This window comes from Brienomyrus brachyistius, unplaced genomic scaffold, assembly GCF_023856365.1.
Source record: "Brienomyrus brachyistius isolate T26 unplaced genomic scaffold, BBRACH_0.4 scaffold38, whole genome shotgun sequence".
Taxonomy (NCBI): Eukaryota; Metazoa; Chordata; class Actinopteri; order Osteoglossiformes; family Mormyridae; genus Brienomyrus; species Brienomyrus brachyistius.
The window spans coordinates 201,672-212,283 of record NW_026042313.1 but is presented as its reverse complement, the minus strand read 5'-3'; the positions used below and the strand labels follow the sequence as shown (position 1 = coordinate 212,283).

Genomic DNA, 10,612 nt, shown 5'->3' with positions numbered 1-10,612 from the left:
GAATCTGACGGCTCCACGTTAGAAATAGTGAGGTTAAAACTCCCCTCTGCATTCAGTAAGGAGTAACGTTTTATGTTTTTATATTCCTTGTAAAATTCACCAGGTACGTAGAGAAGTGCTTTCGCGATGAGCTGGGGCTTCTGACCAGCAGCTTGCTAAAACCAAACTGCAAAAGAAATATCTTCTGGACAGAAGCATGTCAGGGTCACACTGTCTCCATGCTGGACCCTCATCAGGTAGCTGGGCTGAACAACATCCACAGCCAGTGAAGTGTCTGGAAAAAGAGAGAAACACAAATGAATAAACAAACAAACAAATAAATAAATATCATAATAATAATCAGAATACCTATTACATATGATGAAGATTAAATGGCCAAATACTTATTACACTAATCACATCGTACAGGATATATAAAAATCCCCCCAAAATATGATTTAATAGTATAGAACCCTACTAATGAAAATGAGAAGACCAAAGAGTCTGAACATCTTTGCGGTTCCACTGTTTAGAATAAACTGCTCTGCTGCTAAGTGAGAGATCATGGTCGTGGTCGGGATGAAAGGGCAGGAAACAGAGAGGAACAAGACACACATCAGGCTGATCTGATTGGCTGTTCACATGGGAACTTACGTAATAGTGAAAAAGCATCCTAATGTGCACTTATGTATTAGTACATAAGAAAAAACAGAAAGAATAAAACATAAGAAAAAAAGGAATCTTTTCTAATGTCTTACCTGCCTCTGCAGGCATCTGCTGTAATGTCCTCACATGCTGCATTCATGTCAGCCAGCAGGGCCATCTGAGCATGTGGCTAGCGATCGTAAGCCTTCTAACTCCATGCTGAGCAGAGCCCCTCGATCGGGTTAAGGAATGGGGAGTAGGGGTCCATGATGTTCTTTCATTGTCAGAAATTGCACCACTGTACTGTGCCCAGTCAATACATGCTTGGCAAATTAAGGTTCATGAGATGCACCTATGTAATATTACAAAAAAATCTTGAGGAAATGCAGAGTTCTGGAGGAGATTCTCATACTGTAGATGATGGCATGTGTTTATGTGCCATACTGAAGAAACTGTACAAATTGCTAGACATAAAACACAGGACTGGCAACTTTCAGCAGAAAATAGATGGTACGTTTTAACACCTTGATAAAAAACTTAAAATCCATAGTATGTGGGACAACCTTACAGAACCTTTAGTAGTCATTGTTCAGAACATTAACACGGATTAAAAACAATTACTATGAAAGTGCATTATTCAGTTAAGTTGTCCTTTTGTGAAGAGAAAAACTGTCTTTGAAAAAGCGAAACAATAGAACTAAGCTGCTGCGTTGGCGCCCCCTCGTGGTGAATTGAGGATAGTTCTGTCTGAACCAGCTCAGCAGGAGATTTGGTGTCAGCTGTCGTGACAAACTTCCTGCTTAGTGAAGGAATCTAGCGGTTTGAAGGGCAGACATAAATAAATAGACGGTATGTACTTTTGATATATTGAGAGTCAGCCGAGACACATTTGGGGATGGCAAGAGGTTCAATATTTATTAACTTATCAGCTCCGGGAACAACGCACAAACACTCAACTTCCCTCTCTTGCCTTCTTCTACTTCCCTCCAACTATATGCTACTACTGCCATCTAATGGTTGAATCCAAGCTACTACAGTATTGCACAACATGCAACCCCGGAGGATGGTAGAGACACAGAAGGCAACGTACTGTACGGGGTTTATTGTTGGGAACACGCAAACAGGACTGGAATCAGCAAGTACAATCGAGTCCAAAAGCCAGTTCTACAGGTGGCATGCGAGACGCAGGACAAGTACAAGGGAGAGGTCCGGGTGGATCAGGATGGGATGGGATGGGATGGCAGCAAAGCAGGCAGATGGACCGGATCGGGGTAGACAGGAGGAAGACCGCCCTGTACTTCTTATGAAAACCCTCAACAGTACCTTGCATATAATGCAGCGCCAAGCAGAACTAAACAGGGAGTTGACGTAACTCAGGTGTGGCTGCTGCCGCTGCATTCTCCCGAGGGGGGCGTGACAATACAATGAATAATGAACATCTTTAAATCGGTAAAATACGATTTACGGATATATCATTATTCGTACGCCATAATTATTTAGAAATTTGACTGACATTTTCTGACCAATAATTGTACATTTTGCTCGATTAACCCTCTCTTACCTGATAATTTCAAGTGCGCTCTCATCTCCACTGCTGTCAGTGTATAATTCTCCTCAAGTCCCTCGGCCACGTCGCGCGAGCTGGAGGCATGTTTGGCGAGTCAGATTATCATGAGAAGGAAGAGATACATTGTGTTGTTCATATGTCATTGAAGAGACCTTGTTTCATGAACAATGAACTTTTATTTAACCACCAACATCTTCCATGCAAACCCACAACCTGCTCTGTGCCGTCGGTCTCCCTACCCCTTGTCTTTACCTCCTCCCAACCCTCCAGGTCTCTCTGCTGGTCACCAAAGGTACTGCACTACATATCAACACATCCCCCTTTCTTTAAAGCAGAGAACAAACATGCCTTAACATACCAAAATATTATATTGGCATTGTCAACGTCAGTATTCCCATTTTCATCATATCATTACTGTTTTTTTTTTTTACATTTCACAATGCTTTCAAATAACACAAAACTCTTTAAAAAAAATAAACGCCCTAATTTTCACACCCTGCCAGCTAACAGCTCGTTCTAAGGCAATAACCGACACCATTGCTGCCTTTATTTGTAAAAATATCCAGCCTTACGGTGTAATAGATAACTGCTCCACATCTTGGAGCTGAGGTATCACATACCACATAGGAAGTTTTTCACCAGGAAATGAATCCCTGTTCTGTATGACAAAGTGAGACCGATAGCTGAGTGCCTAAAGAGCCGCAGTAACATATGATGTGATAGTCACTGCACACTACATAAAAGTCTTTATTCCTGAGCATGTGTTACTGCATTACCGAAACTGAATGTTTGGTGTACAAAACGGAGACGGGTTTTTTTTCTTCAATGAAGTTGATTGTAATGAAAGTTTTTATCCGTGTTTTGTTGCAATGTCTTAGCAAGTTCACCTCTTTTTCCGTCCATGGAATTTTCAATGTGGTGATGTAATCCATCTAGCAAGTTCAAATTGCCCAGCTGTCTTGGCCGCTTTTGGGACAGGTGTGCACCACAAAGTTGTTGTTGAAAGTGATTACAGTTGATCTTTTTCTGCGGAGAGGAGATGCTTGAACAGGGTCAGTCAGAAATGCCCTTTATTGACATGTTCTTTAGGGTGCTTGTGGCAAGTGCTACAAGATGACCGACCTTGAAAGTGGTGACACCTTTGCTGTGATGGTCATACCTCCACATTCCTGGGGACTGGAGGAGGTATGTGGTATGGATTGTGCTTAATGTCATCCCTCTTTGCAGTTTATCTGCATTTCCCTGTTACAATACTTGATGAGATGGTGTGTTTGATATTTCACTCAGGTGTGTCAAGAAGTGGAAATTTTGAAAAAAACCACGGCACAAGAACGTTGTGGGCTTCTCCCATTCTTTTGAAGACGATCTGTTCATGTATATTTTCATGGAGTTGTGCAGTAGGCAGGTGAGTCCCTGACTTTTATAGACGTCTTACTAAGGCAAAGACTTTGTGATGGATCAGGCTGCCCCTGTTTCTCCCTGCCCAGACACTTGGTGACATCCTGAAAGCTCGCGGGACTCTGATTGACCCCGAAGTCCGCTATTACATTCAACAGCTGATATCGGGGATAAAACACATCTACCGGCAATGTTATGTCCATAGGGAAATCTAGTTCGATATGTGTACATGCACTCACGCTTTACTCAATTCTCTGTTTAATAATGCTGGCATTTCACATGGCATTGCGAGTGTAGCTCGTCTGGATTTCTGTGTAGTGTTCATTTATCAATTTGGTAAAGTCTGCAGTTTGGCAAAGTATTTGAGTCTATCCTTAATGCAAATTTGTTTGTCTTTCAGAAAACTTATTTGTCAGTGACAAAATGAAACTGAAAATCAGGGATTTTGGACTGGCGGTCAAGCTGGAGCCGAGGGACAAGTAGGTGTTTTTTGCAGAATTCCTGGCTAAGCTTTCAAATTTGTTTATACAGCAAGCTAAAGCACATGTGCGCTTAACGTTTTCCATTTGTGTGTGTTGTAGAAAAGTGTGTGGTACTCCATGTTACATGGCTCCAGAAGTGTGGAAACGAGAGGGCCATGGAACGGAAGCAGAAGTCTGGGCACTGGGCTGTGTCATGTACGTATACCCTATCAACCCTCCTCCCGGCCAAAGATCAGCATGGCTAATAAAATCTGTCTAACATTTTAAGAAGACATGCGTCTAACATACATAAATATGTTTTTTTTTCTACTTGAAATAGAAAAGAAAAATGAATACTGGCACACAGTTGAGAGGAATTGCTCTTTTGGAAGCACAGCATTTTTATGTCAAATGTGAAAGACCTCAAACACCTTTGCTGCCTTTCTTACTACAGGTACCAGCTTCTGGTTGGGGAAATCCCATTCGATCACGACGATCGCTGTGAAATGATAAAGAACATCAAAGAAGCTAAATTTATTCTACCCCAGAACCTCGGTATTGAAGCTGGGAAACTGATGGGCAAAATATTTCAAATCGACCCACAGGATCGCCCGTCATCGCAGAATATCCGTGGCCACAAGTTCTTCACAAAGGTTGGTCCACTTGCAAACTGGTGGGATGTGGATGATTAGCTGGTCTGCTGAGGTCACTGGTATTTACCCTTCCTATAAAATTACAGTAACAAAAGATGGATGGATGGATGGATGGATGTATGGGATTGGTTTGCTTAACTGATGCATGTTAAACCAACACTCTAGGGCTTCACTCCAAAGACACTGCCAGCTAGTAGCTGTGATAAAGCGCCGCAGCTTAAAGCAGTAAATCGATTTGTGAAGATTTTCAACTGGTTCATGTACCTGCTACAAAAGAAGCGATCCAGAGGTAAATTCCATCAGCATAAATCACACTAGTAGATCATCTCTCAGTTCCTCAGGCTCAGACGCTTGACCTGGCAAATCCATGCTTTCTCGCAGTTGAGCCTTTACTGGAGGATGCAAAGCAGAGCAGTCTTGAGATCCCCCAGCCTGTGGAGTCACGCCAAATTGACCTGGTCGAGTTGGTCAAAGTGGTTGAGGTAAAGATGTGCTATTCACAATAGTGAATCCTTGTCCTGTCCCATCTCTGTTACCATTCTGTAGCTTAAGCTTGTCTTGGTGTTTTGCATGGATAAAGCTGGGGTATACTGAATTAGTGTCGTCCTCCTTGGACCTTGTGAATGCCATGGTAACTGAAAACTCAATTTTTCTACACAGAGAGCTGTAGAGGAAGTACTGAGTAAGTGCAGTGACGCCCTACCATTGAGTGCCTCCCCCAACTTCCTGTTCACGCCAGTTCCAGCTTTATGGATAGGGATGAAAAATGGAAAGACATACACAGAAAATAAAATGCACAACCAAACATAAAATACACATTAACTGAATCTGTGAGCTTAAGTTTTATACCCTTAGTTTCTCTGATTAAAACTAGACTTAAATTCCTCTTTAACCAATTTACCCTATTTTAGGTTTAGTTACTGTATGTTTAGACTTTCATAGCTAAATTTAGAATCAATAACCAATTACGTCAAGATTAAATTGTAATTGGCCGTAGATTACACTTAGGGATGTTTTTAGATTTAGGTTCACCAGTTCCAATATGTTTTTTGATTACCCTTCTTAGTCCAACTCCACTCAGGTGAAGAAAGGGTAAGTATATAACAACTTAAATGAAATACAAATTAGTTACGTAAACTGCATAAAACAATTTAACAGTCCTACCACAAATCCGGTAGTTAAATGAATATGAGTTGTCAACACAAGAATCGGTTTAGTTCCTTGGGTGACTCACCATCAACATCCAACGATATTCGAATGCAGCTCCAGGAAGTTTAGGTTCCCGCTAAAAGGACCTGACCTGCGTAAGCAAACAGGTATTATAATACACTACAATATTTACTATATCAGTCACTCTGTCTAATCATTACAGTTATAATTAATCAAATATATGACACTATATCAAAGAAAATACTTTTACACATAATGTCCTTTTTTTTGGAGGGGGTGGATCAGGGGGGGAGTGATTTTTTTTTTTATTTGATTGATTGTTTGAACTTTCAAATATGTAAGAAAATACATATTTGAAAATACATACCGAAGAGAGCAGACCTACTTAGTACGCCTCCTCAGTTCTTCCAGTTTGTTGCGTTTCAAATATATTAAATGTAAGAAAGTACAAGAATATAAATTCCTTGATCCATGTGCATCTCATAAATGCCTTCCTAACCATGGATTTGGATACTTTATGCTGATGTTTCATTCGTGAATATAAAAATGATACTATTTGAAACCAATATTCTGTTTGTCATTTCCATTCTAAATGAACAACCAAGATTTTAAAATATATATCTAGAAAGAACGTGTATTAAAACATGTTGAAACACGAGGAATTTACAAAATGCAAATCTACAAACAAGTACGAGAACCAATTTTTTTTTTAAGTGGGCTAATCAACAAATAACCTTTCTTTAACAGGTACTCCGGAGAGATAAGTATTAGTTACCTTTCTTTTACAGCATAAAGAATTGTACATTCACTTCAATACCGAAATGTATTGAATTATATAATACACTCAAAATACACATATTTCTAAACCAAATTACTAAATTGTGCCTCTTTACTGCACACACGTTTAGCGAATAAGGAAAATGTACCTCTGGTCAAAATGTGCTCACGCGGCTGCTCCGTGCCTCACGGGTGACTAGTAGCAGGAAAAAACGTTCAGCCATCACAACCAATGTTGTCTCGCTCTCTGAATATTTCTTTAATATTTCGGTGTATCTCCAAAAGAAAAAACTTTTTGCTCTTTGTAATACACCGTCTAAGAAAACTACGTGACTAAATTTTTTCAGGCAACCTGGAAAAACCGGAATATTCCTGTTCTTCACTTATGAGAGGGCGTGGCTTCACTCAAGCCAATTGAGTTTAACCTCTTAAATCCCAGATGGTTTTAACTACACTATTTTTCTGCATAAAACGCATGTTACATATTCAACTGTGTCTTTCTCATCTCTTTAGTGTTATGTCTGTCTTTATTTGAAAAATGTGCATCGTTAATGTGTTTGGCACTCTCCTAAACGTCAATAACCAGAGACAGACAAATGGGAGGAAGTAAAAGACAAACAAAAAAAGTATCAAAATGACAGTGTTGCATTTTTTTAACACAGAAAGAGTCATTTCAGCTTTACTGCCACCTATGAGTTAATGGCTGCCAATGTTTGTGTTAAAAGTCTCTGCAAATAAGTTTAACACGGTATCTTACTGAAAACGCGCCGCCTTCTTGCCTGCTGTCATTCCGCTAAGATATAGGCGACTCTGGTAAGTAACAGGTAAAGTTGTCGTTTAAAGTAATGCAAATGTGCATTGCCGGTTAGTAATTGTTTTACTATATCACGTTACGTCATTTATAGTTGTAGTACAGTGCATTCTGAATCCATCCTAACTAGCCATCTAGCTCATGTGAACATGAAGCAGTACCGCCTTCCAGCTTGGTTTTGCAGAGGGGTTGGTTGCAAATGCAAACAATCCCTTAATGTCCGTGTGTTGTGTTCAGATGTGAAAATAAAAGATAACTGTCAAATTCACTGTTTATGTCCTATTATACAAGATAGCACTGTAAAATAATTTGCTATGCATATGGATGCCCTGCATTGGTGCTGGGATCCAGCGGGCCCCAACGGAAATCTCGCGGGAGCGGGCGGCTAAAAATAGACAGCGGATCCCAAGATTATTGGCAGGATGGAGAATGTAACTGATGTCATTTATTTTGTGTTATATATTCGTGTTTGTTCTGAGCCATTGTATTAAGTTGTGATGTTCAGCTAGTTTGAATGTATTTCTTTGAAATTGGGTTCAGGGTTATCTTTTGTTTTTAAGCTGATCTTGTTTGTTTATAATGATATTTAAACATTTGTTGTATCAATTTGGTTATTGTTGTTTTTAATAACTGCAGATATTTGCACATTTGATTAGTTTTTGGGCTCAGTTTACATTTTTTCGTGATTTTTTGTTGAATTTGTTTTATTTATTCAGTTCTTGTTCTGCTGGAATAAAAATTGAATGCATATAAACTTATTTAATCATACAGTATATCTGTTAATGGATCTGCGGGTGCGGGCGGGATTGGACAGAAATATTGCGGGGGCGGGTGGGAGTGACAGAGACAGCCCGTGAGAGCGGGTTAAAAAAAAACAGTCCTGCGCAGGGCTCTAACACTAGTGTTTGTTTTTAGTTCTTGATGCCCCCAGTCGGTAGCCCATGTATGTAAATATGTGGGTAGGATAACGGTTAAACCCCCCGATTCCCATGCAGCATTTGATCACAATTGATTGCATTCATGCTGGGAGGAGTCATCCTGTCTTAGCAGAGTCTCTGCTGAAGCTGTGTGTCAGCTTATTCTCCAGGTCTGACTAGTTTTTGTGTCGCTCCCCACACTTCTGTCACAGTAGATAGTCCTGCCTGCCATGCGGCTTAATTAATGAAGCGGCTCTTTCCTTGCATCTAATAAATGCAGCAGCTATTTACTTGCATCTCTCACAGAAGCAGATGCTCCCTTACATTTGATCTACTACAGTTTTTTATAAGGTGTTTCCTTTGCTTTTGTCAGCCCTAATTCCCAAGTTTCTTTTGCAGTTTTTCCTGATATCTCTGCCACAGCTTCAGCTTCATTTTTTGCAGCCTCTCCTACACTGTCTGCTCTGGCTGCATCTTTGGCTCCTTCAACCTCCCTCCTATAGCTCCTGCTGCAGCCAAAGCCCCCACAGCTACACCCACTATTCCTACTACTGCTCCTACACCTAATGCCCCAACTGCCTCAGCTTCTGCAGCTGCTGCCCCAAATGCCCCAGCTCACTCTCTCGTTCTCGTCTCTTGATCTCAGACTCCTCTGCTTTCTCTCCCCTCTCCTCCATCTCTTCTTTTGTCTTTTTTCACCTCCATTGCTATAGCGTCTGCTATTACCTGGAGTGATTTATTTGTGTAATGACAGGGAATCCTTATTCCCTGGCCTGCTATGTAGTTCAATGGGTTGTTTGAGCAGCTTAAAAGTTGACACCCTTCCAGTCATGGAAGAAGGCTGGACTTTGTTCTGTCTCACCACTTTGTTTTAGGGTTTTATTTTATCATTGGCTTTTGGTGTATCCTGCTTGTGTCTTGTTTTTTCTGTGATAGCATAACATGGCACAGGCAAGGAAAAGAGTATAAAGTCTATATTCCTAGTATTTCGGTTTTGATTTTTTGTCAAGTGAAAGTCTTTATGACCATATATATGTGTGAGTAATTTGGTGATTATTGGTGGCTGTTTTGGTAATATGATGAAGACTGATGAAGTACCAGTACAGACTCTGTTTTGGAAAGGGGGGGGGGGGGGTTAATTGACGGAGACTGCTACATTCACTCACCTGGAGATAATGAGACTGAGGATTTAATGGGAATTCTGTCTTTTATCACGTGTGTATCTTCCTGGTCAGGATTGCGATGTTGATTGCTGTGTAGACTTTCTTATTGGTGCCGTGCTGTGATGAGCTGGAATGATTTATTGCTTTGAGAGCGTAACCTACCTTATTTCACGTGTGCTGTGCTGTTTTATCAGATGCCCTTAGTGTATGCGTGGGAATTGTGTGCTGCGAGGCATCCAACGTGAGCCCATTGATTAATGAAATAATTGAATAATAAAGTATTCTTATCGCCTCAGTTTCCCTGATTCTGAGTGGAGTATTCTGACCTACTGGACAAGACCGGGGTATAATTAAAGGTGGTGGCAGCTTAACCTGTTGTTTACCGAGGTTTAAATATCGCCCTCTAGTGGCAAGGAAAATCTATTACAGTACAGTAAGTCACTTTAAGCCTTTTCCTTATAACATTTACATTTACAGTATTTGGCAGACACCCTTAGCCAGAGCGACTTACATAAGTGCTTCAAGACGCTGCGATGAATTTTTCCGATACTAGCTCAATAAGGACCCAAGCTATGAATACCATCTATCCGAACACTGTTAAGAAAGTGCAACAATTTTTTTTTTTTGTACACATACACACACTCAAATGTGGGTTATAATGGGCATCAATGGAGGGGAAAACACTTAACGTAGTTTAAAGTCCATATTCCTAGCATTTAATATTTTATTTCTTGTCAAGTGAAAGTATTTATGACCAGATATGTGTGTAAGAATTTTGGTGTCGCTATTTTGATACATTAGACCACATTAACCCTTTTCACATTAAGGAACAGAAAGTGGAAACGCTGCTGCTTTGAAGAAGTCTACTGCCTAGAAAAGTTAAAATAATTGCGTTACATAAAATTCGCAGAAGGCACGTGCATGTGAACAGGAACCTTCATTCCCAATAACATGTGAAACAGCGACCCTGAAGTCACACATTACGATGGTCACAAAATACGGTGCAACACCTGCAAGGAGCTACCCAGCTCCGCCTGGACCCTTTGGAAATGCCAGACGGCGTTTTGGCCA

At 40.5% G+C, this 10,612-nt stretch overlaps 1 long non-coding RNA gene across 4 annotated transcripts; it reads right to left on the bottom strand.

Annotated features, from left to right (window-relative positions):
- Positions 1–2,142: 2,142 nt before the first annotated feature.
- LOC125722357 (uncharacterized) lies at positions 2,143–6,997 on the bottom strand. Of its 4 annotated transcripts, none has more exons than XR_007386328.1 (5): positions 6,800–6,997; positions 5,938–6,003; positions 5,407–5,448; positions 4,968–5,135; positions 2,143–4,775 (listed from the first exon to the last, which is right to left on the bottom strand). It is a non-coding gene; the product is annotated as an uncharacterized LOC125722357 (long non-coding RNA). The 4 variants fall into 4 exon arrangements; XR_007386326.1 differs by having other exon boundaries at positions 4,968–5,095; XR_007386327.1 differs by having other exon boundaries at positions 2,176–2,265; positions 2,431–4,775; positions 4,968–5,448.
- Between the last annotated feature and the right edge of the window lie 3,615 nt (positions 6,998–10,612).